At 44.7% G+C, this 23,760-nt stretch overlaps 1 long non-coding RNA gene across 1 annotated transcript; it reads left to right on the top strand.

Annotated features, from left to right (window-relative positions):
- The first annotated feature begins 223 nt into the window (after positions 1-223).
- LOC134473922 (uncharacterized) lies at positions 224-22,497 on the top strand. The gene is made up of 3 exons (XR_010044410.1): positions 224-762; positions 19,685-19,863; positions 22,173-22,497. It is a non-coding gene; the product is annotated as an uncharacterized LOC134473922 (long non-coding RNA).
- Positions 22,498-23,760: the final 1,263 nt, after the last annotated feature.

The raw sequence follows: 23,760 nt of genomic DNA, 5'->3' as shown, positions 1-23,760 counted from the left end.
GAAAGCCGTCCTCTCAAGAGGACCAGGTGATCTAAAGTGTCTGCCCAAAGTCTCAGCCCTGATCCCATCTTAGAACACCTGGGAGCTTTATAAAACAGTGCCACCTGGGCCCCCCAGCCCCCCATTAGAGGTTCCGACTTGCTGGGGCTGGAGAGCTTCTTGGGCGCTGGCATTTTGAAAGGTCTCCAGATGATTCTAATGTGCAGCAAGGGCTAGGGACTAATTACAGACTCGTTTCCTCCAAGGGCTGAGCTGCAGAGTGGCGTGGAAAGCAGGGAATGGAGGTCTCTGAAGTTAGCCCGGGAGCGCTGAGGTCGTGGTTCTCCGTCTCTGGAAGCAGCTTCTCTCCATTTCTTCTCTTCTCCGCCTCTCATTCCTGCTGCCATCACCTTGCTGTGGACCCTGTGACTCTGCAGTTCAGCAGTGGTCCTCTCAGCCAGGCCCTGCCACTAGCCTGGTATCTGAGGAGGAGCCAGTGTGACCTCCAGTAGCACAGGGGTTCCCTCGGTAGGAAGTGCCGCCCCTGCGCGTTGGCCTCCAGCCGCACACCTGCTCCTCGCTTACCGCTTCATCGTGAGACCCCCGCCCTTGTGATGCCCTCTCCACTTTCTCTACCTGAACTCCCCGTGCTTCTTGCAGCAGCTCAGGTGTCAGTCACCCTCATGGAGCCTGTCTACGTGGGTCAAAGACTGCACTTTGGCTCCCAACAGCCTCGGTGACCCTGGCCTGCACTGCAGAGACAGACAGACATGGACAGGAGAGGTGAGGGGAGACTCTGGTGACCTGGCTGCTGCCCTTGATTTAAAATGAGAAAATTGTGCTTCCCAGAAGATGAGAAACGTGTCAAACTCACTCTGTGAATGAGTCGGCTTTAGATTCAGGTTTGAGAATGCCGCTGCGAGTTTTTTTGGCATTATGTAGCCGATGTGGGACTGTCGGGAGGGGGGCAGTGTAAGAAATGGGGCGGCTGCTGTGACCGCTGTCTTTCCTCGGTCTTCCATCCAAGTCCTCATGGCTCCCAGATTGCTATTTTCTGTAGGCTGCCTGACTTTGTCCTCAGTGTCCTAACTTGGGCTTCCATCAGTACCCTCCCCTGACAGTTTGAGACTCTGGGAAGGCTCATGCTTTAACATTGCTGTTCCTGCCAGGGGTGAGTTTCTTGAGCGCCTTGGTCTGCTGCTTTGGGGGTCTAAGGCTGGATGTGCCCAGTGGGAAGGCTCAGCTGGCATCTGCCTGTGTGTCCCTGTGTGTCTGACTCATGTGGCAGCAGCCCAGTTGTGAGGGTGAGGGCCATGTGTCTGGGCATGTCTGGTCGGGAGGCTGGCCAGGAGCCCATGTGCGTGAAGATCGAGGGGAGTGCTCACTCCAGAAGGCAGCACATATGCTAAAAAAAGACCGAGGAGATCCGGGGGAGGTGACTGGATTCTGCAGTGTGCTGAACTGAGCCTGGACAGAAGGCCTGGGCCTGTGAGGGGAGGCGGTATCTGCAGGGGAGCAGGCGTGGATACTGCCAGCGACGGTGGTGGCTATGGTGGCACTTATTGAACACTTAGGTGCTTGGCCCTGTGCCTCCTTGTGTGTTAGGTCATTTTGTCCCTGTAGCAATGCTGTGAAGCGAGACGTATCCCTGCTTTCCAGATCTTATGTGTTGTAATTTGCAGACAAGCATACTGGGATGCATAGCACTGGCCATCTTCGGACCTCCCATGTGCCTGCTCCTGACCACTCCCATCTCTGGAGACCTCGAGGGCCCTGTGAGCCCCTCTGGGAGTCCTAGGTGGGGCTTGGCAGGGAGACTCCATGGGAGGAGGCTCAGAACCAGCCAAATAGGGGTTCCTATTGTTCGGGCCTCAGACTGGCAGTGTCTGGGAAATCTCAGGTTACGTTTCTAGGTTTTTAAAAAATGGAATTGTTTTTCACCCTGGATTCCAAGATAATATTTCTTTAGCTTTTGTTCTTAAGTAGGTATGGCTTCCTTTAAAAGACTCCTTAAAAGTGCTTCCTATGGTGACTTCTCTGGGCCCTTCTACCAGAAAATATCACAAAAACTACAGCTTAAACTCTTCTGGGCTAAAAACTACAAGACAAAATAAAACCTGGAGTATGGAGTTGGCCACGAGCTAAATATGAATAAGCAGCAGAGATAGTGATTTGTAAGAAAAGGGGTGTGATGTGTGTGATGTGTGATGTGCAAAGGGGGCTGACCCATTCCCAGCTGAGTAGGGCAGAGTGACTCATTGCATCTGTGTATTGGTCACTGGTAAGGGACTTGACTCTTTCTTTTTTGATTATTTGTACCAGTGAATCGAACTCACGACCTTATGCTGGCCAGGCAGAAGTTTAAGCCACTGAGCTAAATCCCTGGCCTGGAATCCCTTTCTTTGCAGAATTCCTGTTAGGAATGGAGGCAGCATTGTAAAAGCTGGCCTAGAAAAACCCATCGATGCTCAAAACCTTATGTTTATTGTAAAACAATAGGAGAAAGCCATTATGGTGTGATGTGTAGTTAATTTTCATCATTCTTGTGTTATGATCGGGAAGGGCTTCACTGGATACTTTAGGAGGGGAGTGATGAAGGCATGGCCAGAGCACAGCTTCTTTTAATTTTCAGGTTGTTAGGACTTGGCAAGGTCTCTGCCTCTTTCCGTTCCTGCTTCTACGGGCGCTTTCAGGGAGCTTTTGGCGCTCCCTGAATCCTGTGCTTGTGAGTGTGCAGACACACACACAGACACGCAGCAGGACTACAGCTCTCACAGCTGCTGTGGACACTCGGCCTCTGCTCGGCAACTCGGTCTCTGAAGTCTCCAGTGAGATCCTCCCTCCTGTGTTTTCCCGATCTGATGAACAATATCACAGTGGCTCTTCCTGTCCGCACATAGCTCCTTCAGACTGTACCTCCATCTTTTATTTCCCTTCATCTTCATCCGAAATGCCTACTTTCCTTTCTCCTCCAGGTGAGGCAGTAGCCTAATTGACTACTTCCTACTCCTGCCCAGTTCCATCTTACTAGCTCCTGCATCGCCATAGTGAGTGCTGAAATGCGTCTGCAGTTCCTGCCTCCTCCCAGCTGGAGAGTAAGCGCCAGCTTCTATCCTGACCCTGGCCCTCAGCTCCTGCTCCTGCCTCCCTTTCTCTTCTTAGCCACCTCCTGGCCCCTGGTTGCCTGAAGACACCTAGCTCAGTCCTAGCTCTGGGCTCCTCCTCCATCCTCTTCCTGGGACTGCAGCGTTTCTTCTGCTGCCTGCTGTTATCTGGACGTGCCCATTTAAACCCTAGGCCATCTCAGGGAAATCTTTCCCGGTCTCCCTTTCTAGAGAGGCCTTCTACTCCTCTTTTACTGATCTTACTTATTTCCTTCAAAGAATGTAATTACAGCCCGCAGTGCTCTTGGTTATTTAGAGGTGTCCTTCTGCATGGTGCATCTCTTCCACCAGAATGTAAGTTTGGAAGCCTGGCTTTGTCTAAACTCTGTTTTTTTTTTTTTTTTTTTTTTTTTTTTTTAACTTTTTATCGGTACTAGGGATCGCTAACTAATGACTGCTTGCCTGCAAGGCAGGTGCTTATGCCACTGAGCTAAATCCCCAGCCCCGCTTTGTCTAAACTCTTTTTTTTGTTTTGTTTTGTTTTGTTTTGTTTTTCACAAAGTCCTCACATTAAATTTGTCTAAACTCTTAATCACTGTAGCCTAAAACAGTGCTTGGCAGTAAAGCTGTTCACACATTTGCTGAATGAATGAATCTAAAGCACTTTAGATAGATTAAATGAAAAATAAATGCTCCCATGATAGAGACACCTGATAGAGTGCACGGGGTTTGGGGAAGTGGACACAGCATGCATCCTCAGAATCCTGTTGGCTGGGGATGGCTCAGTGAGGAGGGCATGGCACAGCTGTGCCTTTCCAGCAGGAGGGCTCTTCTTGGTTGGGGGAGGCTGAGGTTTGGAAGGATCAGCTGTGATCAGTGTCCAGGCTGGATGCTGTCAGGAGGTTCTCCAGGGAGTGTAGTCATGGGTGTGGATCAATTTTATAAGCTCATTTTATGTTTTGTTTTTGTTCTTGGTACCAGGAATTGAGCTCAGGACCTTGTGCTTACCAAGTAGGCAGTGCACTGCTGAGCTGTATCCCCAGCCCCTGGGTTATATATTTTATTTTATTTTTTTGGAATTAAACCCATGACCTCATGCTTGCCAGGCAGGTGCTGTGCCACTAAGCTACTACCCCTGGCCCTGGGTGATGCATTTTAAACACAACTAACAAGGCCCACTTTTGAGCCCCTATTAAGTGGATCGAGAATAACATCCTTGAGGGGGGAAATAATCGTAGTTCAATTGAAACAGTGATGTGAGCAGATGCCAAGGTCACCTCTGTGGTGTGACCTTTGTGCCACAAGGTGGGATAACTGAGCGAGTGAACTAGAATCCCAAAAGATAAACCTGTGAGTACATTTGTGGAAAGTCAAGTAGAGATCTGGGAAAAACAGAACTCAGTTGCCTGGAGGATCTGGTAGTGAAGTGTGCCGAGTGGGTTAGAGGGAAATGCTGCACCTCCTTTGAGGTTTTTGTCCTCCCCATAAGAAAGAAATGAGATTACTTTTGAGATGAAAGAATAAATTCTCACTCTCAGGAATCAAGATGCTCCTATTCACCGAATCAATGGGTTCATAGCTTCAGGGGCATCCTAATGATTCTAGAGCAAAGAAGTCTTACTTAGCTTTGCATTTCCAAGTAGATCTGATGGGGAGGGAGTTGGGGCATCCTCAAGGGGTTGCTGAGAGAGAGAGACTTGTCATTTTCTTTTTGTCTTTTCCTTTTTTTTTTTTTTTTGTCTTTTTCGTTTTTTATCGGTACCAAGGATTGAATTCACGACTGCCTGCTTGCAAGGCAGGCACTTATGCCGTGTCATTTTCATTGAAGATTCTTAGTCTCTATCTACAGAGGAACTTGGATAGGTGAACATAAGGGGATGGGTTAAGCCATAGTGCACAGAGCAGAGGATTTGATGGGGAAAAAAGAGCCAGTTTCCAGGAAGGAAAAGCCTACCCGTTGCTGGGTGAAGCATGGGTGAAGGAGACTCAGAAGGGCTGAAGAGGCAGAGCACTGAGCTGAGAGCTCCAGACTCCATCAAGGTTGCTAAGGGCATAGAAATAGTCCACACAGGTGGCCAAGAAATAAAAATAGAGGGGCTCATGCTTCCTTCACATGTGGGTCTCTGGGAAGAGAGTACCCTGCTGATGTCTATACAGAGCAGCTCTAGCATGCCAGAAACGCTGGCAAATTATATTTCAGCAGAGACGGCCACTGACACTGGTACTTACCTTCAGGTGGCTGGCGTTGAGGATATGTTTAGAACCTCTCAAGCAATCCTGGAGATTCATAAGGAGGCTGGGAATTAGAAGCCAGAATCAGTTGAAAGTTGACTGGGCCAGAGGGACATCTTGGCAGAGTTTTAGGTGGACAGCTAGGTCTGGGGCCAAATGGAGGATGTGGCTGGGCCCTAGTGGGTCAGTGTTTCCAGGGAGTCTGGGGAGGGGCCCAGATAGAAGGGGCCTGTCCAAGTCATGCATACCGCCATACTAGCTGGACAAGGGGCAGGAGAGGATGTGGCTTATGGACAGCACATTGGAAAGGCATTTAGGGGTTTTCATTTGTGATAAGGTCACAATGAGTCACCAGCATATTAAGATCTGTGAAGGAATGAAGGGGTTATGGTCTAATGTGAGCTGGTCCTATTCTTCTCTGAGCCGGTCGGCTCACTGCTGGGGACTGCACTTCTGCTCGGGTGCATCCAAGCTCAACATACCTCATTTCGGCCTCATTTTGATCTTGAAAGGACAAGTCAAATCCCGCACAGGGGAGAGTGAAAAAAACCTCCAAAGAAAAATTTGAAAGGAACCGAGAATGCTTAGTGTGGGGAAAGAAGCTTCGGGGTGACTGTTGCTTAGATTCTGTATGATCTGGAGAGCAGACCCCATGCGTGGATGTTGCAGGGTGGAGATCTTATTTCCTAACTTAAAAGAACTAATACTTCTAAAGCAGAATGTGCTGAACCAGGAGACTTGCTGGTTTTCATGTATCTAAGCAGAAGCCAGGACACTATGCAAGAGCTTCAGATGTCTCCCCAGGCCGCAGAACTGGACAACCTTCAGGATTTATCCTAACTGTAAGATTTTGTGGCTTGCCGAGTACAGTTCTAATTTTATCAGTTCTGACTCAGAGGCAGAGGAGGCTCTTATTTTGACTCAGACTATCCGAGTGGAAAGACCCAGCTCCTTGGAGCTGTCTTCTGAGACTGGCTTTCTCACTTACCAGCTGAATGCCCCAGACAATTTCCGGCATCTTCCCAGTCTTTGAGTTCTTACCATTAAGATAGAGACATTTACCTAGGGTTATATGGGCATTAAGTAAATAAATGTAATAAAAGGTTAAAGCATGGCAGATTGTATGCGTGTGTTAGTGGGGAAGGAGGAATAAAGCACCTTCACCATGCTATATAATTGCATCACTGCCTACTGGTTAATTCTCTCCTTCATCTGACCAGTTTACAGAGCAAGAGAACATTGAGTTTAATCAAAAGATGAGACAGATGCCAATGTGGTGCGGACAGATTCTGCCTGAAGCCTCTTAGCAAAGAAGGGACAGGTTTGACACAGAGACACCTATGACAATGCCCAGAGAGAGGCAAAAGGAAATCATCCCTGAGGACCAAACATGGATCCCTTCTTGCCATGGGAAAAGCTGAGCTGTGTAGATGTTCATAGTCTGGGGAGATGTTTCTGTCCTTGTCACTGCAGGCAGCACCAGATCTGAGACAACCTTTGCTTGTAAAATGGGCGTGGGCTTTCCTTTAGCTTTGTGCTAAATTCTTCCCAGCCCCTCTCCCTCTAATAGTCCCTCCCTAATTCCTCTACAGCAATGCTTCCTTAGAAATAGCTCACCTGGAGGTAGAAAGGATTGACAGCTTAAAGGGCTGCCTGTCCAAGGGACACCCAGGGACACCAGGCATTCAGCCGGAAACGGCAGGCTTCCAAGTCCCAAGTCTCTGGGTGGGAGTGTAAGGGTGCAAGCCAGCACTGGGGAGCACAGCAGGCCCACAAAGATGCAGCTTGTGGTGAGGCTGATCCCCACTGGTCGGCTCTGCCTGTCTGTACTGGCAGAGGTGCAGTGAAAGGCCCTGCCGCCAGCACCCCTCCCTTGCCCTTCTGGCTGGAGGAAGTGAGTGGGTCCTGCCCGGGGCCTCCACAGCTGAAGCTGACTCAGTGATTCCTGGAAGTGGTGATGTCATGGTGACATAGCGGTTCCCCTCCCCATCCAAAGTCAACAGGAGAGCAAGTGAGAAGAGTCTCCTCTGCTGCACAGAGAGAGGCCTGAAGTGCTCTCAGGAGGTCCTGTGTGCACTGGCTCGTGCTGGCCACTCAGGCCACTTTCATTAACAGCTCTCTAATCTCCACAGCTCTCATCCCTGTTTCTCCCGTGACTCCGTATTCTGAAATTCCAGGGCAGTCTTGATGACTTTATAAGACTACCCTTTTGTTATTTCTTCCTATAGACAATTTCACAAAATTCATAGAAAATCCCTCTGTGCCTGGCAGTGTATCCAGGGGCTTTGAGAACCGGGAGCCTTGTGCTTTATTGAAAACAGAGTGCGTGATTTTGGGTGTCCCTCCTTTTCTAGTTTAACACGCATGTCTTTTCAGCAGTATTGAAGCTTCTTGGAGTCAGGGGCTGTGTCCCTTTACATCTTTTGTCTCCACCCTGTGGGCCTGAGTGTGTGGAGCTGTTAAACTCCCTCTCTGTCCTTTGAGGGCGCTCTCCCACTACTTAAAGGGGTGGGGGGTGCATCCGCAACCAGGGTTAGATGGATGCTAAGGGGAAGATATCTTTCCTTTCTTGTGGATCAATCAGCGCTCTGTTGAAAGCTACCTGTAGCCCCAGAGTGGAGGTTTAGGGGATTTACTGGGGCTGGGAATGTTTTCAGAAAACCACCTGCACATCTGGGAGCCTGGGAGCCCTGCCTCGGACCCATGTGGAGTAAAATGAGTTCTTTGTCAGCTGGAGTTTGAACATAAACGCCTCCTCTGCGGTGCTCCAGAGCGACGCGGTGATGTAGGGCGAAGCCAGGTGTTGCCTTACACTGCCCGACGCTGCCCCCTGCAGGTGGATCTCGGGAATCGTTCTCGCCGGGTTTGCGCTCTCAGCGTGGGCCTGGATGGTGCCTCTTTATCGCCAAAGTTGTCAGAGCAGCCAACAGCGTGTGACCAGGAAGAAACTTAGGCTTATCTAAGTAAATTGGGTAGTGAAAGTCACTGAGATAAACGGGAGAGGCAACAAGAATGACTGATAAAGATTCAAGTCTCAATTTGGGGAGAAAGAATCAACGTTTGTTGTGGCCCTCTCATTTTAAATCAAGGCTTCTGAGCTGAGAGGCCACGGTCCTGGCAGAGGCGTCTATGCAGTGGATGATGGGACTCAAGTCTTAGAAAGTTTCAATAACTGGTCACCGAGGTTATACAGCGAGGAGCAGCGGAACCAGGGCTTCAATCTGTGACCCAAAGCTCAGAGTCTGGGGTGCAACTTCCTCTCGCGGATAGATCAGTCCTGTCAGTGAGGAAGGTCCTTTTATCTGTGTGTGGAGTGTGTTGTGTGTGGGTGTGTTGGAATGAAGGTGCAGTTTTAACAGGAAGTTCTTGGCATTAACTGTAGCTTCTGTGGCCTGAAGGGTGCTGGGAAGATTTCCCACTTGAAGCTTATTTCTCCAACTTGTTAATCTTATCACCTGAAATTTCACTTAGAGGAGTCATCCCTTCGAAAAAGATTGGCTAAATGTACTTTTATGTTGGATGAAAATACAATTCCTAAGGGAGAGTCATGAGTTAAACCTTTAGATTTTCATTCTACCTCTGTCTCTAAACATTCTCCACTCCTCCATCTATTCAGGACCTCCCCAGCTTACTCCAAAGAGTTTCCCCCCAACACTCTCAGTCTGTTTGGGTCCTCATCAGCATGCTTCTGGCTCTCTGCACCTTTACTGTTTAGTCAAATCTCAGAACAGCAGTGAAAGGGAGCTTTCTCCCCCTGCCTCCGTGTGTGTGTGTGTGTGTGTGTGTGTGTGTGTGTGTGTGTGTGAGAGAGAGAGAGAGAGAGAGAGAGAGAGAGAGAGAGAGATATGAGGGGCGTTTGAACTCAGGCCTTTGCACTGAGCTACATCCTCAGCCTCAGCCTCTCAAAGGGCCAGGATTCTAGATATGTACCACCATGCTTGGCTAAAAGAGAGCTTTCTAAAATGTAAATCTGATATTGCCTCATTTTCTCTTAAAATCTTCCTCATTATTGGAAAGAAAAGTAGAAATTCTTTAATATTTCATATTCTGGCGTTGTTACTGCCTCTCTCTCCAGTCTCAACTTCCTCTTCTTCAGACTCATTATCTCACACACGTGCCTTTTTGTCTGGTGTCTTCCTTGACATCTCCCTGCTTTGTTTTTGCTAGGGAAGGCATTTCCCTTGTGTGGTCAGCTGACTCCTCCTCAATGTAGCCATCCCTCATTTCCACCCTTAGCTCCCAGGAAGAGCTGTGGTTTCATGAATGAAGGAATGCGTGAGTGAACAAAGTTAGCTGATGAGTGGGCTCTTCAGTTCAAAAGATGTGTTGCTTCTTAAATTAGTAAACAAAACCATGGCTGCATTTTCCACTGTTGCTATGATGCACTGAATGTGGATATGTCTGCCCTGGTGGATTATGCTGCTTCTGCTCAGATAAATAACTTCATGGGTCTCTACCTTATACAATCAGACTAGTTTCAGAACATTACCATGGAGACGAACGAGGTCTCAAGCTGCAGGGTACCACTTAGGCAGTGACAGATTTTATAGAAAATGGGCTCAGACATACCTTTCTTGTCAAAAAATCTCTTAGCTAATGGAAAGAGTGCTTCAAGACAGAATAGAGGCTTGCATCCCCAGTGGACAAAAAGCCTCTAAATCTAGGAAGGTAACAGATAAAGAAGAACGCAAATTCTTTGTGAGATTGAACTAAAGACAAAAGGAGAGTAAGAATGCTGGAGCCCTGACATGGTGTTTGAAAGAACAAACAGAAAAAGGTGTTTCAAATAGAGATGGTATCCGTCTTACAATGGTCCCCGACTTACAAGTTTTCAGTTTTAAACATGGTCCAAAAGCGGTGAGCATTCAGTGGAAACTGGGTTTTGAATTGTGATGTTTCCTGGATCAGCAATATACAGTCCAATATTCTCTTATGATGTTGGATGGCAGCAGTGAGCCACGGGTGCCAGACATCCACTAGATCACAAGGAAAGCAGTTTGAGTATAGTACACTGTGTGTTAAGCCTTGGTGTTTAGTAGGCTAGGTGTATTAAATATATTTTCTACTTACACTATTTTTAATTTATAATGGGTTTATTGGAATGTAGTCCTATCATAAGTCAAGGAGAATCTGATATCATTATATATTTATAACACACTATACATTGTGTGAAGAGAGGAAACTGGTTCATTGGACCTCATCAAAATGTTAATTATTGGGGCTGGGGATTTAGCTCAGTGGTATAGGCTCCTGCCTTGCAAGCAGACAGTCGTGAGTTCGATCCCTGGTACCGATAAAAAAAAAAAAAAAGAAAAATGTTATTTATTTTTTATATTACTGGAACTATACATGCCCACTATACAGTTGTCCAAGAAGGAAACAAACTGGGTGCATCAGCTCATTCAACTTTCAAGCTGTCCAAACAGTGTCTGTCTTTCCTTTCTGGTCCAAGATCATTTCCAGGAATACATGGTATGTTGTTCTCATGCTTCTTCAGTGTTCTCTAATCTGGAGCAGTTCCTTAGTTCTTGTCTTTTACACACTCAACTGCTTTTAAAGGTGCAAGCCTTTCATTCTGGAAGACACCCCTAGATGTGTCTAGTGTCTTCTGATGATCAGGTTTGGGTCATTCTCCCTTTAAAAGGTTCCTACAGAAATAAAGCTGTGCTCTTCTCAATGAATTGCCCAGGAGTGGGGTGGAGGGAAGCAATGATATCAACGCATTCCACTACTGGTGATATTTACTATTATCACCAGTCACATGAGTGTCTTCCAGCTTTCTCCCTCTGGAAAGTCACCATTTTCCACTTTGAAATTGGTTGCCATTTTGTTCAGAGAGATTTCTATTCCTTATCAAACTTCTGCCCACCAGTCCCAACCTAAATTGATGTCTCCCACTGGAAACAGCCACCCCAATGATGCTTGTCAAAAGATGATTTTCTATGGCTGTCATTCCTTTGCTTCTTATTAGTTGAAAGGTTACTAAAATAAAAAGCTTTCCCATCTTCTATGTTTGTGGACATAAATTTTAATAAGGAATGCTATTTTGTTCAATGGACTGTATTCTGTTGCCACGCTTGTTTATTATGATGTTCAGATTGTTCTATGGGTGGAGTCCTTCAGGGTGGCCTTTGCCTCCTTCTGACACATCCACATCATTCTCAGCATATTCTTTTTTTCTGCCACAATGATGTGACCCAGGCTCACCTCATACTTTTCCTGCTCCAGTCTGGAATGGTCTCTTTCTCCAGGGAGCCTTTCCTCCTTTCGGTGGAGATTGGTATTTAGAAACCAAGATGTGGGTCCATAATGTACTCATTGGTACTGGGGTATCATTGCCTCTGGAATCTTCCCTGTACAGATCTAGGAAATATACATGTTTATACACACATATGCACTAATACATCAATTCTATTTCTATATCTACTTATGTTTGCATTTTAAAAAGCAGTAAGTTGATTATCCTTATATCTCCAGCTGTCATATGTCTTCAGGATTCTTTATAGTTTTTCCCCTCTTCGTATTTGTAATTCCCTTTTCCAACGGGGAGAAGAATGGCTTTTATTGTCCTCCAAGTATGTACTTATTTCCTCAATAAATGTATGTATAAATGTAACCAACCTCCTAATCACATCAGCTGTGTCGCTTACGTCTAAATATTCCCTGATCCACCTCTAGCACCCTGTTTCTTTGGTCACTAGTAGTTTCGCCATCAATGTACCTGTACATGGCGGCCCCTCCCACTGTGGTGTTCCTGGTGGCCACCTCTGCTGGTTTTTCAATGCCAGGAGGGAAGGGGATGGGAAGGGAAAAGAGGGAGAAGCTGTGCAGCCTCTTTTAACTGAAAACTAAAAGGAAGGAAGGAAGAGATGCCATTTCACCTACAACACCTCAAGTGTTGTATCCAGGTTTTATTTTTTTTGTACTGAGGATTGTACCTAGGGCCTTTGCACTGATCTACAGCCCCAGCTCTTTATATTTTGTTTTGATCTAGATCTCATTAAGTTGCTAAGTTGCCTAGGCTTGGCTTGAACTCACAGTTTCCCTGCCTTAGCCTCCCAGAGTTCTGGGATTATTGATGTGTACCACTATGCCTGGCAATTCAAAAGTAGTTAGATGCATAAGTGAACTGGTAATGACTGTTGATTTGCTAAATTATCTAATTATCTACATTTAAAATATAAAAAGTTAAGATGTCCTTCTCTTCAAAAGTGCTACAAAACCTTGTAGAGATTGTGGGTTGTGAAATATAAAATAACCATAGTAAGAAGTTAGCAAAGGGAAATTGAAGTTACATTCAGGTCATAAGATAGAATTCTTCTCAATAGTTGGGGACAGAGTTAAAAAAAAGTTCGTTCTCTGATATTGAAGCCAATAAAAATCAGTCTGACGTGAATGAGGGTGGCACCACCACAAATGATGTCTTGGACCTGGCTGCTGGATGCCAGCTGGATATCATGTAAATCTCCAGGAAAGAGATTGCAGAGACTTCTAAAATCTTTCTCTGCAGTCATTCATTCTTTGGGTACTACTTATGTTGATGCTTGTCATGTCTTCCTCTTGTACTGTGCTGTTTCTCTCTTTGGGATTGTGCATCCATTTGCTAAGCAGTAGAGGATACCATAAGGAAGACAATACAGTTCTCATACTCAGAGAGTTCATCGAGCTGGGAGAAGCCAGCCCAGGAACCAGGCAAGAGGATCACAAGTTTGAGGACAACCTGGGCAATTTAGGGAGACCCTGTCTATGATAGTTAACTGTTGTATCAGTTTAAGTAAGAAACACACAACTGATTGGCTTAGGATAGTTCTGGGTGTGGTTCCCCGCTCTACAGTTGGATGAACCATCTTAGATATGAATTGCACCAACTGAAAGGATTGTAGCCTGAATGGAATACAAAGGAGAAAGAAGGAAAGCTCTCCTCTCTCTCTTTGGAGGAGCTCCATTGGCATTGGAGATTTCTTGGCTTTTAGCACAGACCCTTCAGCCTTCCATTGCAGACCCTTCTGCTTCCTGATAGGGACTTGCATGGGCCCCTACACTGACTTGTAGACCTTCAACTTTGACTCGATCTTTTGGGTCTGTAGTGTGTAGACAGCCTTTCTTCATTCTTTCACATCTGACTCTGTGGGCAATCATTGTAAGCCTGCCTTGTAAATCATAGATACTCTCTTATGTGAAATCTGTTTTTAGGGAGGACTGACTGTCCTGAAGACCATTCCAACTGGAGCAGGAAAAGTATGCTGTCTCAGAATAAGAAATAGAGAGTTGAGGTTATAGCTCATTACTAGAGCATTTGCCTTTCATAGGTGAGGTTTTGGGTTCAATCCCCTGTAACATACGTGCGCGCGCGCGCGCACACACACACACACACACACACACACACACACACACACGATGTACCCGAAGAGATGATGTGGAAGCTAAGACCTGAAGGACTAATGGAAGTCAGCTATGAGTAGGGAGCGGAGAGGATATTACAAGGTGAGTGGGCACATGTTCCAAAGTCTGTACAGGTGACAGCACAGAGCACTCAGAGTGGCAGACAGTCCTGTGAGGCTGGAGAGGCAACTGGGGCCTAGGTCACCAGAGTTTTGGAAGTCATATTAGACATTGAAATTTATCCTAGGGAGGATGAGATGCCACTCAAGAATGTAGGAAAATGTGCAATGTGATCATAATCCCATTTTAGAAAATCTCCCTGACTATGTGTAGCAAGTTGGTTAAATGGAGGTAAAAGGCAAGATTCTCCCAATAATGCCTTTGTGTCAGACACCAGCCCCACAATTAGGGGTGCTGGGCTTCTCTCTCTCTCTCCCTTTTGTTTTTTGAGACAGCGTCTTGATATGTAATTGAGGCTGGTCTTGAATTTACTAAGTAGACCAGGATGGCCTTGAACTTGTGGTGACCTTTCTGCATTAGCCTCCTTGGAATTACTGGCTTGTGCCATCATGCCCTGCACTTCAGAAAAGCTAATTGAAAATTTGAAGGTTGAGAGAGAGATTAGAGAAGATGGTGGCTTGCTAGGTTGCTGGGTGGAGAGACTCTCTGGAAAAACAGCTCAGATGCTGGAATTTGACAACATGGAGAGGGCCAGACAAGTAGAGAGGGACTCTCATGAACCCAGGAGGAAGCTGAAGTGAAAAGAAAAATAGGAAGAGGAAAGAAAAACGTGAGTGGAGGGCTGGAGCCCGACACGCTCACTGAGACCAGTCTGTGCTGTGCTGGGAGCAGTGTGGAGTTGGGTGACTCAAGGTCGAGCTGAAGCCACGGCTGCCAATAACGGGAGTTGGTGAGTCCTGGGCCACTGGCAGGAGGATGCGGTGCAGTGTGGAGTAGAGCCAAGGTGGAGAACTACACTGATTCCTGGTGAGTGCTGGAGATTGAGTCCTGCAGTGGGTGTCACTGGCTGGAGGACATCTTGGAATAGGGCAGAGCCCGGTGCCATGGTGGCGTCAGCTGCCCATAGCCCAGAGAGGACTGGTGGGATCTGCTTGGGCTGAGCCTTGCCCCTACTTTGGACACAATAGCCAGGGATGAAACTGTCTGGACCCTCCGCAAAGCACAGGCTAAGTTGCTGAAGGAACTTGCGGTTGACTAGCTCAGAGGCTAGAGGCCTGCATCATCTCAGCGTGCACCTCAGATAACAGCAAATTGGAGAGGACAGCAAAACCCCAGTCAGCATGCTTCAGAAAAACCATAAGCAATATGGAGAGGGCCAGGGACCTCCACAACACACCTGTCTGAAAGAAACCAGAAACATGACAAGAGTTAGAAATAAAAAAAACAAAACAAAACAAAAAAACAACTTCAGCCACTGACCCTGGGAAAATAAGCCCAGGAGAGGTAAATACAGAAGAGAACCACTTCAGCAATCATGCAATATTAACCACAACATCAGCGGACATAAAGAAATACCTTCGTGACCTCATAGATGAACTTAAAACTCAAATTCTAATCCAAGTGAGGCAAGATATAAAAAGATTAATTAAAGAAATGCTAAGCCCCTCCCAAGAAAACACAGATGGAAGAACAGAGGAACCCAGAAAAGGAAGAGAAACCTTTGATGAAGAATATAAACAAAACCTAGAACACATGAAACAGATCCAAAGAGATTACCAGGAAACTAAAAACTCTGTTGGAAGTTGGCAAAATGCCTTGACAGAAACTAGTTAGACTTTCGAAACTTGAAGAGAGATTTATAATGTATGATTGTGAAAGAAAAGATCTCTTAAAAAATAACAAGAAACCAGAAAGAAACAATTCAAAGGCAAGACAACAAGAGGATCTATAACTTAAGAATAAAAAACGTGAGCGAAGAAGCAGGAGTAACCACAGATGAATTACAAAGAATATTCACAGAAATAAGGAAAACTTCCCAAGCATAGGAAAAAGGAATGATATCCAGATAAATGAGGCATACAGAACTACAACCAACTACAACCAAAACAGAGCTACACCCAGACATATAATAATCAAGATCCCAGAAATCCACCACAAGAACAGAATATTAAAAGCGGCCAGAGAAAAGAAGCAGATCACCTACAAAGGAAAAATCATCAAAATAATGACAGACTTATCAACACAAACTCTCAAATTAAGAAGAGCCTGGGAGGAAATAGTCCAAGCCCTGAAAGAAAATAACCTCCAACCCAGACTGATGTACCCAGAAAAACTCTCTCTCAAAATTAATGGAGAAATAAGATATTTCCAAGACAAGGAGGAACTGTGGGAGTTCATGGCCACCAATCCAATCCTACAAAAGATACTGAAGGACATTCCAGCGAGAGAGAGAAAAAAATACCAGGATTCCAGCAACAGTGGCAGAGAGGCCTCAGTGAATGGGGCAGACAGGGGAATGAAGGAGTAAAGCAGACAAATAATAGCAGAAGAATAGCAGAGATGAGGCAGAGAAGGGAGGCAGTAATCTTTAGTATATATAGCCTTGATACACTAACAAAAAGAAACACAGGCAGAGTAGATTAGGAGGCAGGATCCATCGAGATGCTCTGAATAGGAAATATACTCAACCTGAAAGAGGGTTAATAAATTGAAAGTCAAAGATGAGAAAACGATGCTATATGTGACAGGAAACCAGAGAGAAATAGGGACAACTCGTCCAGCAGCCGCAGATAGATTGGAAAGTTACGACACTTTTGTGCAGTGGAGAACTACACAGCTGGAAGGAAGGAAAACCTTGTGGCTTTAGTAAGTAAAGAAGTACAGCTCAAGATCAAGCTCAGAGGTAAAAAGGTTCAGCAACACTCAGATAAATCACGAGTTGACCCCTTACTCTAAAAACTAAAGGAGCTAGTGGGACCCAGAATATACAAAGCATCCTGAGAAGGGGAAAGGTGAGGAATTGCCTAAAAAAAGGAAGGCAGAGAACATTGATAATAGTTTATCAGGATTTAAAAGTCACAGTAGTCTTATTGCTGTTTAGTTTGATTTTATTTTGTTCCAGTCAGTCTACTCATATTAGATTTGAGGGTACAGATAGCTATCCCCAAAATAGCAGGTTATACCATGGTAACTATCCTTAATTTCCTATTAACTTAAACTGAAACTCTGTATTACTTACATTGTCTTACTATGACTGATCTTATTTGAAGCTGGTTTGTTAGACCGCTGTTTTGCCTTTATTTTTATTCGAATTTGGTATGCTTGATAGTATCAAGTCTAAGATTAGAGGCAACTACTCTGAAGATGACAAGATGTAAAAGATACCCATTCTGGTTTGATTATTAACTGCTTTCAAAGTCCTACAATGTCTCCAAAGTTGTGTTTTTATTAAAATAGCTATGTAATGCTAAAAAAAAAGGAAAGTTACAACTACCTCCAGGTTGAGTAATTCACTAGAACCATTCACAGAAATCAAGAAAGTGCTATACTTACGAGGAAAGAAGGAAGGAAGGAAGGAAGGAAGGAAGGAAGGAAGGAAGGAAGGCAGGCAGGCAGGCAGGCAGGCAGGCGTAGAGTGGAATCCAAGAGGGCTCCAGATACGAACTTGCAATATCCTTGGGGTACATTGCCCCCCTGGGTTGATGTGTGACAATATCCTAGGGAAATGTACTCAGGCTTCAGTATCCAGGACTTTTATTGAGGCTTCATGAGCTAGATAAGACTGAATTTTTGTCCACATGGTTATACTCAATTTCCAGGTTCCCTCCCCTTCCCAAGGGTCAGGTTGATATCACTTTGAACCAAAGCTCCAACCTTCTAATCGCATAGTTGTTCTTTCTGCTAGCCCTTAATATCTTCTCATTATAAGTGAGGGGCACACCATAAATAACAAAGGCACCTCTGTCACTCAGGAAACTGCAAGGGTTTAGAGATTACTTCCTAGGAGCAGGGACAGAGATAAGACCTCTGAGTGAGCCAAATTCATTACTATATACCTGTGGTTTGGCAGTTAAATTGGATGAGAGCAGATCTAGAGAAGGTAGGGAAAACAGCGAGAAAGTTGCTGGGGAAATTCAAGGAACAGAACATGGAGACCTAGACTAAGGAGTAGCAGAAGGGATGGAAAGAAGTTGAAGGATTTCAGAGACATTAAAGACTAGATGTCAAGAGTGGTGGTTGGCTATAAGGTAATGGGCTTCACGGTAGGGAGGAGTCAAGGATGGGAGACTGGTACTGAGCCCAGGCAAACAGTTGTTTTGGAATGCTGTTTGCTGTGACCTCGGTCTGCTGAGTTTCCTGATCGATCATGCTAGCAGAATGCTTGTAGTTAGCATTCAGTAAATATGTTGAATGAGGAATGAAAGAATGGATCCATTGGCAAAGGCAGTGACTGTACCTAGACTGCTGCAAGAGAGCATCATACTTTCAGGAACGTGACCTTTGGGTTTGTGTGATATTGATGCTGAGTGGACGCTGAGCGTGACACCAAAGGGTATGGGTGATACCTTGTTAGCTGCAGCCAGATGTTACCTGGAAAATTTCCCAAAGCTTCCTAGAAGAAAGCTTTATGTCATAAAACCCTTCTGAGTCCAAATGACTTAAAACTGGGGACAAGGTTTCTTTTGGAAGATTGTCTTATGCCTATGTCATTTCTGACAAGTGCATGCCACTAATTCTGGATCGCTGGGTGACTGAGGCGTGAGCTGGCTGGGGGAGTAGTCCAGTGGTGGAGTTCAGATTGGTGAGGCTGCTGGGGATACAGTTCAGCAGTGCAATGCCTCCCTGGCAAGCACGAGGTCCTGAGTTGGGTTCATAGTACCCACGAGAACAAACAAACAAAATAAACAGCACCTGAAGGCGCTGAGATCAATTTCTAGCACTGGGGGAAAAAAAGAGCTTCCAAAAACATGAAGAGATGTGAGCTTCTGAACTGAGGAAAAAGCTACAAAGTAGAAAGAGGAGTTTAAATATAAAAATTAATAAAAATTATTACTTTGAGTTAGGGTTTGGATATTGTTGTACTTTGTCTCATGGTTGTGTAGTTCATCGCATCTTCAAAGAATTTAACTGTGCAGCATATTCTCTCCTGGAAGTCTGCAGGCATAGGATAAGAGCTCAGGTACTTGTCACAGACAGTAGTAGTTTGCTTTGGAAGCCAAATGTAAGGGAAATCTTAGCAGTACCGGGTCATAAAAGCCAAACATGGACTATTGAGCCAGGCAGAACTTGATTTAAATCCTGCTTCTGCTGTGTGACCTTGAGTATATAGCTTAGTTTCTTCGAGCTTCTCTGAACCACTGGTTTCTTATTTATAAAATGAGATTAGTAAAACCACCGATATTGCAGGATCAAAAAGGAGGATGTACTTATGTACCTAGTACCAAGTCATGTCGTTATTGATATGTGAGACCCTTTCTCTCAGATTCTCTCCTGGTTGAATCAGGATACTATGAGAGGGGCTGGGGATTTAGCTCAGCGGCATAAGCGCCTGCCTTGCAAGCAGGCAGTCGTGAGTTCGATCCCTGGTACCAATAAAAACAAAACAAAACAAAAAAGGATACTATGAGATGTGGTTTCTGCTTGTTGCTATTTATTTTTTCCACAAGCAACTGTGCCTCCAGAACTCAGTAGGAACTCTTCCAAACTTGTCACCTGCATGGCTTTATCTTCCTGTGCTGTGTGAGCTTTCCAGTCCTCTATCTGCATTTCACTTCCCCAACAGGGTTGTAATCTCTTTCAGAACAGAGCCTTTCATCTTCTAGAAAAATTTCCATTTTTGAATTTTAGCATGGCACCATTTTGCAGATAGCATTTGCTCAAAAAACAAACAAAACAAGGTTTCATTGCTATTTTACCTAATTTTGTCTCCTAAAACTTGCTCTGTAGTCAGGAGTTGAACTGCGCCTACCTAAGGTTGTTACTACAAACTGACAACTTGTTTACTCATTTGTCTGTTTGTCTTGAAGCCCTGACATGACTCACAAAACCAAGTGAGGACTGCTGCCTTGTAAGGCAACACTGTGAAGGCTAACAATTCCAAGGAGCCTGTCACCTCTGGAAGCATTTTGGAACTTCAGTTTACATCAGCACCAGAGTTGAGGTGGTGAATTTTCACATCTCCCGGGAGGAGCTATTTTTGGAAACAGTGAGTGTCATCTTGGCCAGTTTAGGTGGGTGTGGTCATCTGGGGGTGGGGCTGAGTGTGGAAAGGAATGTGTGATACATGGATCATCAATAACTGTTCAGCTGGACATTTCCAGTATACCAGGTCCTTGACATTCACTGTATTAATCAATGTGGTCTCTTTGAGGCGGGACCTATTATTATTCTCCTCATACAGACAAGGATCCCAGGTGCAGAGTACAAAGCACATTTTCTAAAGTGGGACTTCATTTTCCCCCCTCATTACTAAGCTTGTGTCAGAGGAGCTGGAAGTAGGCAGGATGGATTTGCCCTGGTGACCTTTTTGTGTCCTCTTCAGCAGAGAGAGGAGCACAGGTGCCTTATCTAAAGATAATAAACCAAGAACAGTGACATTTGAGTTTCTGGGGGCAGGGGGACAGATTGAGGATATGGGAGTCCTGAAGGAGCTGAGAAAATTGGTCAGATCCTCAGCATAGGCAGGTCCAGGCACCCCGAGACTCCTCGGGGAGAGACCAGCGAAGGGAGGAGAGGACTGGAACAGTTTTGGGCAGGGTAGAAATGATCACTAAAATCAGCAAGCAAAGAGATGCATTTGATGCTTCTCTTTTATACTTTCCTAAAAATTGTATTCATGTATGCTAACTAAAAAGAATTTCAAGTTCATTGTAGAACACATGGAAAACATAGAGGAGTATAACAAAAAAATACCATCTATAAATGTCTCTCTCTTTCCTCAGACTGAAGACTTTGCAGAAACAAGGCCACTCACTGAGCAGATCAGCACATATGATGTTATTTATAAAGCTTCCCACTTCCTCCCCACTATTCCCCTCTCTGCTTGGCTAGACAGAGGCCTTCAGCCAGGACATTCCCTTGCAGCCTACTCAGGCTGCTATATAAAGCCTGCCCTTCTCCAGGCTGGATCAAAACGTTCCTTATCTCTTTGTAGCAGGACTCTGATAATCTGCCCCCTTGGCAGGTGCTCTTCGATCTGCTCTGACTGCTGCTCTCAGGGCCTCCTGCCCCCATGTGGTCGTCTTTTCTGGCTCCCACTGAAACTTGGCCAACACTACTAGCTGAACCTCAAACACAGGAAGTCGTTTGCTTGTTTCATTAGAGGATGAGTGCCAGACAGCTGAGATGAATTTAATGGGCTTGGCACGAGTGATGGGTGTGTCGAGCCCAAGCAGGCTCCAAGGTCAGTCCTGATGGACCATTGCAGGCCACACCGTCCCTCTTCTGAAGCAGCTGTGCCAAGCCCCTGTCCTCTTAACTCCCACCCCCATGTCTCCCCCTTTCTCTTCATTAGCACTTGGCTCAGGATCTTCTTTATCCATATGGCTTCTCCAGGCAAAGGCCTCCCATGCATGGCTGGTGGCCTGCTGTGTCGATTCCAAAATTCTGGGCTGGACTTCTACTTCACTGAGAGTGGACCATAGCAGATATACTTACTTTGCCTGGAAAAAAGGTTTTACCAAGAGAGGCAGAACAATCTTATTTGCTATGCGTTGGGTGAGAGGGCAATGAGAGGCAAGTAGCGCCCTGAAAAATGGCACAGATCTGCAATCAGATGGAGTCCATGTGAAATCCTTGCTCCTCATGTAAGAGGAAGTGCGATCTTAAACTAGTTACATAAACCCTTGGAGGCTTAATTTTCTCATCTTTAAAATGTAGAGTGTGATGTTACTATCCTAGAATTGATACAAAAATCAGGATGGCATATATAAAGTACAGGAAACATACATTTGTAGGTACCATAGCTATCATAATTATTGTCAGTAATATTTATGACTACGTGGCTGAAACAGAAGTAATGCCTTCTTCTTAGTTTCAAGATTCATTAGGAGAATTCTTCACCTGGGTTGTTAAAAAAACACTCCATCAAGGCAGGTAGGTGCTGGGTCCCACTGATATTTTAATGAGTTTTTCAAATTCTGGGAGAACCTTTTTCAAAGCAAATTTTGGGCCTTGTGGAAGTCATGGTTTGCCCCTTGAAAATCAGATCAACCTTCTATGAAAGGTCAAGTCCCTCTACTTATTGCTCGATCAGAATTTAGTAGCAAAATATTCCTATGGGAAGCGCAAAGATACTTTCAATATGTAATGAATGTAAAATAACAATAATGAAAGCATTACTTACTAGAACTTATGAGGTACGATTAAGGCAGTGACCAGAAAACATTACAAAGTGTGATGGTCAATTTTATGGTCAACTTGACTAGATCATGTGATCCCTAGATTGTTCTGGGAGAGTCTAAGAGTGTGTTTTTGGATGAAATCAACAATTGATTGCTAGACTGAAGAATGCAGACCTACTCCTCAGTGTGAGTAGGTCTTTTCTGTTGCAGGCTTGCGTGGAAGTTCAGGAACCTAGGTGACTTCTTGCTTTCGGATCAGACCAGACCATTGGCTGTGTTGGTTCTCAGGCCTTTAGACTGGACTGGAACTACATCATCTATTATGCAGTTTGCTGAAAGCAGATCTTGGAAATTCTTAGGTGCCATCATTATGTGAGCAAACTATAATAAATTAATAAATATCTTATTGGTTCTGTTTCTCCAGAGAACTTGACTGATGTACATAGCCTTATAATAAATTTATAAAAGACAAACAGGAATAAAGAATGAAATAAACATCGTTTGTTTGTTTGTTTGTTTTTTTGGTCTTTTTCCTTTTTATCGGTACCAGGGATCCAACTCACAACTGCCTGCTTGCAAGGCAGGTGCTTATGCCGCTGAGCTAAATCCCCAGCCCCAAAATAAACATCTTGTTGAAGTAGTTTTTTTAAAAGAGCAAAAACCTCAGAAAGCAGAAGGAAGGAAGGAAGGAATGTGTTAAGGAAGAAATGAACAAATTTAAAAAATAGAAAATAATTGTTATAATTATATATAATTATGGATTATTATTATTTTTTGGTACCAGAAATTGAAGTCACGACCTCACACTTGCCAAGCAGGTGAGCCACATCCCTGAGCCACATCCCTGGCCCTTAATTATATACAATTATAATTGATTTATATTAATTATAATAAATAACTAATAAATTAGAAAGCTAATTCTTTAAAAGCAAGATTTAGAAATTTTCAGCTACTTTATCCAGAGAAAAGAGGGAAAAAGCACAAATGAGAAATGTTAAGGAGAAAATACTCACAGAGAGAAGGAATTTAAAAAATCATTAGAAACTACTTTACTCAACTCAGTGTAAATAAATTTTATAACTTGTGTAGTAAAGACGTAAAGTTTAGCCTTACCCAGAAAGAGTCTGGCTTTTATCTTGGCTCCTGGAAGGTAATCTCTGGGCTCTTGGAGTACCCTACACAGTGAGTGTCTTTGTTTACTTGGCAGCCCCAGGCCGTGGGGATAACCTCATGATGTGATTCTGATAAGAGCTTGGGCCATGAATGTCCACTCCGCCTCTGTGGGGCATGCGAGTGAAAGGCCTGCCCCATGGGCAGTCATGTCTGTGTGACTGAGCCCCAATAAAAACCTTGGACAGCAGGTCCAGGTGAGCTTTCCTGTTCGGTCAGGCTCCCTTCTGCTGACATGCAGAATCGTTGTCCATGGTTTCTCTGGGAAAGGGTATCCGGGAACTCCGTGCCTGAAACCTTCCTGGTCCTGTGCGTCTCTTCCCTTGGCTGACTTTGGTTTGTATCCTTTTACTATTACAAACCATAAGCACAGTTATAATAGCTTTGTGTGAGTTCTGAGTTCTAGCAAATTTTGAAACATGAAGACAGTCTTTGAAACTCTCTTACTTTACAAAATTTAATATATTGGATGGTTTTCTGGTAAAATATTCACAAAAACTGATACAATATCATCTTCGCTCTCGTATTCTTTTTTTTTTTTGTGTGTGTTTTTCCTTTTTATTGGTACCACGGATCGAACTCACGACTGC

The sequence above is a fragment of the Cavia porcellus genome, unplaced genomic scaffold (assembly GCF_034190915.1).
Source record: "Cavia porcellus strain 051 isolate PalLab524CR breed Dunkin Hartley unplaced genomic scaffold, mCavPor4.1 scaffold_29, whole genome shotgun sequence".
Lineage (NCBI taxonomy): Eukaryota > Metazoa > Chordata > Mammalia > Rodentia > Caviidae > Cavia > Cavia porcellus.
Note: the sequence above shows the minus strand (reverse complement) of the source record. Positions and strands in the feature narration are given on the sequence as shown.